Here is an 8086-nt window from a genome sequence, read left to right as displayed (position 1 = left end):
GCCTCCCGAGGCCGACTGAGGAACGGACTAGCAAGTCCCTGTCCTTGATCACCTCATCCGAGGAGAGCTTCCTGCGGACAGAACCGAGGCCCGACGGCTTGCGCGATGAGCCAAGACTTACGTCCTCTGCAACGGTGAGTTGTATAGACGTAGCCCATCTAGTATTCTCCAACGGTGCATCACCACCGAGGCTGGCCAATCCCTACTTTGGGACTTGCATGCGGGAGCCTGCGGACACCACGCGGCGCCTCGGGCGCTCGTGGGAAGCGCCTTCCACCAAGGTTTCTACTGGCCGACAGCGGTGGCCGATGCCACGAAGCCAGTACGCTCCTACAAGGGATGCCAGTACTACGCTCGATAGACGCACCTCTCGGCCCAAGCCCTCCAAACCATCCCCATCACATGGCCATTCACCGTGTGAGGGCTGGACATGGTTGGGCCTCTGCAGAAGGCACCCGAGGGCTATACCCACCTGCAGGTAGCCATCGACAAATTCTCCAAATGGATCGAGGCTCGTCCAATCACCCAGATCAAATCTGAGCAAGCAGTGCTGTTCTTTACGGATATCATCCATAGGTTCGGAATCCCAAATACCATCATCACCGATAATGGGACGCAATTCACCGGCCACAAGTTCCTGATGTTCTGCGATGACCACCACATCCGTGTGGTTTGGTCGGCCATAGGACACCCTAGGACAAACGGCCAAGTAGAACATGCCAACGGCATGATCCTACAGGGCCTCAAGCCAAGAATCTACAACCGGTTGAAGAAATTTGGCAAGAAATGGCTTGCCAAACTCCCGTCGGTCATTTGGAGCCTGAGGAATACATCGAGCCGAGCCACGGGGTTCACACCGTTCTTCCTGGTCTATGGGGCCGAGGCCATCCTCCCCACTAACTTGGAGTACGGCTCCCCGAGACTATAGGCCTACAACGAGCAAAGCAACCGCACTGCCTACGAGGACGCCCTCGACCAACTGGAGGAAGCTCGAGACGTCGCACTACTACACTCGGCCAAATACCAGCAAGCCCTACGATGCTACCAGGCCTAGCGCATTCGGAGCCAAGACCTAAAGGTGGGTGACCTGGTGCTGAGGCTGAGGCAGAGCAGTAAGGGCCGCCACAAGCTGACCTCACCATGGGAAGGACCGTACATCGTCGCCCAAGTATTGAAGCCCGAAACCTACAAGCTAGCCAACGAGAAGGGCGAAATCTTCACCAACGCTTGGAACATAGAACAGCTACATCATTTCTACCCTTAAATTCCCAAGTGTTGTTTACATTGTTTCTCGAAACACAATAAAGAAGCGTTCTTTAGTTGTTATAATCTTTCGAGGAACCCCCTTAATAGAAAAGTTGATTGTATGGAACCTAAGGACCGAAAGTTCGTCTCAAAGGCAAAAGACCGGCCGAGCCGTGAGAACGGCCTACGCCTCTGGGCTACGACAGCTCCCTCACCACCTTTTCGCCAAGGGATGGCTTAGGCTCCAAGGAAGTCCTTTGCAAAGAACTTGTCTATCGATAGGGGCTCGACGTTACAATAACGCTATAAGGGAGACTCGGCTCTGCCTCTGCAAAGCCGAGCCTCCCTCGGGGGCTAAAAGGGGGGTACCCCCTAAGTCCCGGACACCGTTTCTTAACCGTCTTTCGAAAATTTCTATGCCAAACTCTCTCGCGCTCCGACAGGACCATCGCAAAAAACCTAAGGACCAAAAGCTTGTCCCGAGGCCAAAGGGACGGTCGAGCCACGAGAACGGCCTACGCCTCTGGGCTACGGCAACTCCCTCGCCACCCTTCGCCAAGGGACGGCTTAGGCTCCGAGGAAGTTCTTTGTGGGTATCCAAGAACGAGACAGGGGGCACAGGCTCGGAAATGGAATAAGAAAACGGTTAAAACACACATACGCAAGCACTTTAAAGGCCTCGACGGCCACAAAACGTCACGATATGATAATTAAACCAATCCAGTTACATGGCCCCTTTTGGCCCAGGTCAAAGCTCAGGGATCGGCGGCTGGCGCGGGAGGGACCACCGCTTCTTCAAACAGGCTGGCCAGCGCTGTGCCAGGAGCCTCAGCCGCCTCCATTAGCTTCGTGACCTCTGCGTCAGCCTCCTCATCATCTTCCAGCAAGACGTAGCCGTCGCTGACAGCCTCGAGGTTGACGGCGCAGTGCGAGGAGACGACAGCCAGGGCGCGCTTGACACCCGTGTGCAACGCCCCCCGGAGCCTCTCGTGGACGCGGCCGCTCAACGCAATCAGGCGTCTCCCAAGGGAGCTGGCTGATTGGACCCCCTCAACCTCCAGAGCCTCGCAGGCGGTACGAGCGGCCCTGCGCAGCACCTCGTGCTCCCGGACCTCGGCGTCCAGTGCCGCTTGTGCTGCGACGAAGGCCTCAGCCGCCCGGGAGGCCTCTTTCTCCAGATCTACATCATGACAAAGAGTCAGGGGTCGAACACGAACTAGAGCAAATGAAACAAGGGGCGCGGTTTAGCGGAACTCACCCTCGGCTTTGTTCTTCTAGGCTAAAGCCTCAACTCAAGAGGCCTCGGCCGCCTTGGTAGCCTCTGCTAAAGTGACTTTCGTCAGCAGATGTTCACTCTGCTCCGTACCTAGCTGCCCGGCGGTGGCCTTGGCGGAGGCCGTTGCTTCTTGGGCCCGGGACTTGAAGGAGTCCCGCTCCTCCTCCAGCTCCTTGATCTTCGCCGCCAAAGGGGCAGTCTGCTCCTTAGTCGTGGCCTCCTCGGCTTGAAGGTCAGCGCAGCGAAGCTGAAGGTCCTCCACCTCCGCGCCCCATGCCGACAGACGATCATTGGCCTCAGCAAGTAGGTCCTTCTACCGCCGGAGCTGCTCCCAGATGTCCCTCTCCCACCGTAGGAAAACCGACTTCCCAAGGGACCGAGCCTCGAGCTCCTGAATAGGCAAAGACATACATCAAACACTATGAGGGGGCTCAGAGAGAAAATGATGTGGCACGAGAGAGGAAAGTACTTACACTGGTGACACCGGGCAAATCCCCTTCCATAACAGACATTGCTGTCTACAGCCACCGCACCGCCAGCTGGCGGTATTGTTTGAGGGTGTCCCATCGCCCCCCCCCTCCACGATGTCTTCAAGGGCGAACACAGGCTCCCCCTCAGGGTCGGCCCGGTCCCGCCATAAAACACGCGGGAAGTCCCACCCGCGGGGCTCGGGTCGGACCCGGACAAGGACCGAACTCCCCGCGGCGGGAGCCAGGACTGGCTGCTCCGCGGTGCTAGCCGCCTCGGCATCCACTGGCTCCTTCCCTCGGGAAGAATCATCAAATGAGATCGCCTGAACCAGGGGAGGTGCCGAAACTTGCCCCGTCTCCGTCCCCACCACTGTAACACCCCGGGTGTTTTAAATACTAAAACTTGCCATGACATCATATGCATTGCAAAGCATTTGGCCATATTGCAAACTTTGATATGCATTCACTAAAACAAGTTTACATTCATGTTATAAGTGTTGAATTGTATTGTTTGAATCAAGTTTGAAATACTTGTATTGATTTGAGTTTCCGAAAACCCTAATTTCGGCATTTAAATTCTACCCTGAAAACCTAATTCAAAATCCAAGCATATTTTGGGGTTGAGTCTTAAAGCAAAAGTGTAGAGCTTGTCTGAAGGAACAAAGTTGGTTTTTGGAGTTTTCAAAGTTATTTAGAAAAATTTGAAGTAATTTGAAAAGGCATGATTCTTTAAATATCCCCTTTTTGAATTCAAACTTGCATTTCAAAATGTAGGCCAAATTTGGGTATGGTTTCAAAAGAAAAGTTGTAGAACTTTAAAATTTGAACAACTTTTGTTTTTGGAGATTTTTGAGTTGTTATGAAAATTTGAAAGTAATTTGTGAATTTTGGAGAATGGCAATTCTGTAATATTGATGAACAGTGTTCACCGCTCTTGCTACATGCCGGCGAGCTTCGATTTGCTTCCAGTCGCGCGCGTGGCCGTTTGGGCGTCCTGTTGGCGCGGTGAAGGCTCCGCCGTGGCTTCTCCTTGCTTCCTTGGCTGCCCTATAAAGCTCTGGAGCCGCCGCCGTTCTTCTTTCTTCGTCCTCTGTTTTTCCCGTCGCCCTTGCTCATCTCCGGCGAGCCCGTGCCGTCATTGTCGTGCTCCACCGTCGCTGATAAGCTAGTCCTAGCTCCGTATTAACCTTGCGCGTCTAGCCGACCCACCAATTCGGTTTGTCTCCACCGGAAACTCGCTGTCAACGTCTTTCTTCTTCGCGGCCGGCGACCTTCCCATCGCAAGCGCATCTCCGTGGCCAGCGCCCTCCGGTGAGCTGCTGTCCTTGCTCTGTGTAACTATGGCTTCGCCTTGATGCTATAGTGCTCATTCCACTATCGCTTGGTTGTTTTACCCACTGCAGTCACCGGTACACCGTCGCCGACGACGTTTTGCTCCGCCGTGCTCGCGCTGATCGTCGAACCCCCGTGCAGTTGCTCCTCCGGCTCGGTCTTTGGCTCCAACGCGTTCGGGGTGAGCTCCTGATGCTTCCTGTGTCCTTTGTTTAACCGCTACCGGCCTGTAGTCGTCGGCGTAATGTCGCCGAGCCGTCGCGTCCGCCATGGCCGACGCCAAGCTCGTAACTCGTAGTAATTCGTCTAGCTAGTGCCTTCAGTCGATGCGCCGTGATGCTGTGGTCATTTTGGTACCTTGACCGTCACCTTTGGACTCACCGTCGGCAAGTTTGCGCCGGTCAGCGCCGTCGCCGTCGTGGTCAAGGCCGGAGGTTGAAGATGACAGGTGGGGTCACCTTGTCAGTGACTCAGCGTTCAAAGTGGATTTTCTTTTTTCAGATTTAAATGAATAGTGTTGTAATTTGTTATTTTTGTGTAAAATTATTTAGAGCTCCAAAAATTATGAAATTTTTTGTGTGAATTCTCTGTGATGTATATTATGTGACAAAAATTTGAAATATTGATTTTCAGTATTTTTGGGGTATGATAAAAATTGCTCAATTAATTAATAAATGACTTTCCATGACTTTTCTAGGCTTAATTAATTATCCAAAAATTATGAAAATTGTTTTGCCACTTAGTTATCATGTGATGAACATGTACAAAAATTTTGAGTTTAGTTGAAACAAGTTGAATTATTTCATAATTTTTAATTAAATGATTAATTCATAAAAGCAAATAGTAACCTTTAATGATTTAGGTTTTGATTGAATTTTTGGTTGAGTGATGACCTTGGGTCATTAGTTGTAATGATCCTTGGCAATTGAAGTAGTGTTACGGAAACGGTTTAGTTAGTTTGAATTGTAACTGTACCATGAAGGAAAGTTGTATTCAAGGTGTCGTTATATTTCATGCACCATGAAAGCATCATGTTTACATTATCATCATGTTGAAGCATGTGTTATTATTTCGTGTAGAATCGGAGAGTGAACCAATTCTAGTTGAGCAAATTACGGAAGAATCCCCGGTTGTCTCGGGCTTCGATATTTGTGGTACTAATCTGGAACCCGAGATCGTCAACGAAGGCAAGCCCCGGATGCATTTAAACCCTACCTTATGTTTTATAAAGTTATTTCTGCTTTTGCTTTTATCGATTGCATTAAGTAATTAGAAGTCAAGTGGAAACCTAATTGATGCATTATCAACCTTGTTGTTCCTTATCTACCTTGTTAACCGTTTAAAATCGTATATGCCTAGTTATGCTTAGCTATGCTTAGAACGATGAAGTCAGGTGATTTCCTATCACCTGCAAGTTTTAAATGAAACTTTGGTTACTTATGTTATCATGGAATATGAGCATGTGAAGTAATAAATCTAGACCGGGCGGACTCGGTGTGTGTGAGCCACAAGACATGGAGGTCTTGTGAGCGGGTTCTTTTCGCCTGTGTCGATTAAGGCCCGTACCGTTGTTGAATTGCATGAGGTGAGACTTTGCAGTACTAACCGCATACTCCGGTAAGCCTTAACTCGGCTATTCTATTACGAGAATGGCTACTCGCGCACTGGGAGTGGAGAGATGGCGGGAATAGCGTGTACCCACGTGGCAATGGGCTGGAGTGTGGAGTACTGTATTCTCGGGTGGCGCGGACCCGTTCTTGTTTAGAGGATCCGAGGGTAGGTTGATATATGTAGGTCGGGGACCTGCATATGTCGTGTGGTCTGGAATTCCCAGCTGGGTTATAATCGGTTCGAATCGTCGTTGCTCCTCGGTTATGGAGACTCAACTCATTGTTCATCATCGTAGCTTAATAACTGGAACTTTAGGATGGTTTGAGAAAGTGTGACATATGAAGTTTCACGATCTCATTGCGGATCGTGTCAGCTTTGTATATGATCTTATGAAATGTTAAATGTTGATATAAAGAATTTTGTTAAAAAGCTTTTACGCAAAAGAACTTGATTTTTGCTAAAGCCATACCTTGAATCCCTGAGCCTGCACTCCTGAGTCTTATCAGCTTTTATTTCGGTTAAGTCTTGTTGAGTACTTTTGTACTCAGGGTTCGTTGACCCTTGTTGCAGGTGAGCCTCATGAGCCGATCTGTTTTGGATCGTGCTGCATGACTATAGTTCGATCTGATGACGAGAAGTAATTGTGTGGCCCTTGGGCAGGGCAACTGTTATTGTGTGTTTTGTAATATAATATAATGTCACTCCACTACTACGTCTTGTAATATCTATCGAACTTAGTTTGTAAGGTTTAAAACAACTGGTTTGTAAACTAAGTTATTATAATACTTCCGCTATATTTTACTCTGATATATCTATTTGAATAAACTGTTGTAATACTGCAATGACTCTGTAATGTGATCCTGCTCGAAAATCGTGGATGATTCGGGGTTCTCCGAGGACACCCGGCAGTCTTCTTAAGTTACTGGGAACATATGCATAGTCGTCTGTGGTCTTTGAACAGTGACAGGTGCATGTGGGCCCTATAATTTAGGAGGTTCTACCACAACCACCTCGGCCTCGATAGACCCGGGGGCTCTAGCCTCTGCCATCTCTACCTCGGTGACCTAGGCATCCACCGCCCTGACTTCAGAAGTCTTGGGGGCCCCAGCCTCACCCTCGATGGCCTCATTAGTGGTGGACGCCTCGGCCTCATTCACCCCAAGACCCACGACATCACGGGGCATGGGCTCCTCCTCTGCCGCTCGTTCTATGGCTGCCTCGGCGCCCCTTTCTTGGGCGGCCGGCTCCTCCAAGACGGCCCCGCCCGACGCCGCGCCACGCTGCACGGCAACCTACGCCTCTGCTGCCCGATGAGCGATGGAGCTAGTACTCACCTTGAGCGCCTTATGGGGCGCCAAGGCAAGTTCCTCCACCTGACGCTTCTGGCTGGAAGCAAAGACACTCCCAAAGTCAGCATACGACCAAGGGGCGAGGGGAAATACTATGGACTTCGCCGAAGAAGACGCTTACCACGAACGGGGATGCAGCCGCTTTGGCACGCCTACCCTCCTCTGCAACGGCGGCAGTGGCGGCAGCGGCGCGGCCTCTGGGTCCACCGGTACCGGCTGGCCTCCGCCGGACCCCGGCACCCCCTCGACCCTCCGCGGAGATGGTTGAGTCGCCCACACCGTCGCTCACTCCACCTCCGTCGTCGAGCCCGTCGGGCTGACGGCACGCTCCTCTGACACCCGCGCCTCGGGCGTGTCGGCCTCGGCCCCAGGATGGGCCGTTGCTGGCCCCGAGGCACCTCCTCCCTCTGGTAGTGATAGGCTCCTCGCCGGTGCCCCAGGCACCATATCCCTGACGTTAGGAAGGTGGTCCAGGGGACCCCGCCCCACCTCACCACCGCCATCATCGTCCGAGGAATCCGACACCGACGGTGAGGGAGATGGCTCCAACGGGAGACCATCGAGCCTCTGTCGCCGACAACGTGCATCCAGCTTTTCACGCTCAAGGATCTTCTTTGTGCGCCTTGCCTCCTTGGCGTCTTTCTTCTTCTTCTGCTCCTCGGCGCATGCCCTATTCATGGCTCGCCACCGGGCGTCCTCAGGAACGGGCGGCGGGGAGTCTCGCACGTCTCTTATCCTCTGCAGGAACGACGAAGTAAGGCAACGGATGAAAAAAGGCAAGGAGCAAGAAGGCTGCGAAGGCC

The sequence above is a fragment of the Miscanthus floridulus genome, chromosome 16, assembly GCF_019320115.1.
Source record: "Miscanthus floridulus cultivar M001 chromosome 16, ASM1932011v1, whole genome shotgun sequence".
Taxonomy (NCBI): domain Eukaryota; kingdom Viridiplantae; phylum Streptophyta; class Magnoliopsida; order Poales; family Poaceae; genus Miscanthus; species Miscanthus floridulus.
Note: the sequence above shows the minus strand (reverse complement) of the source record.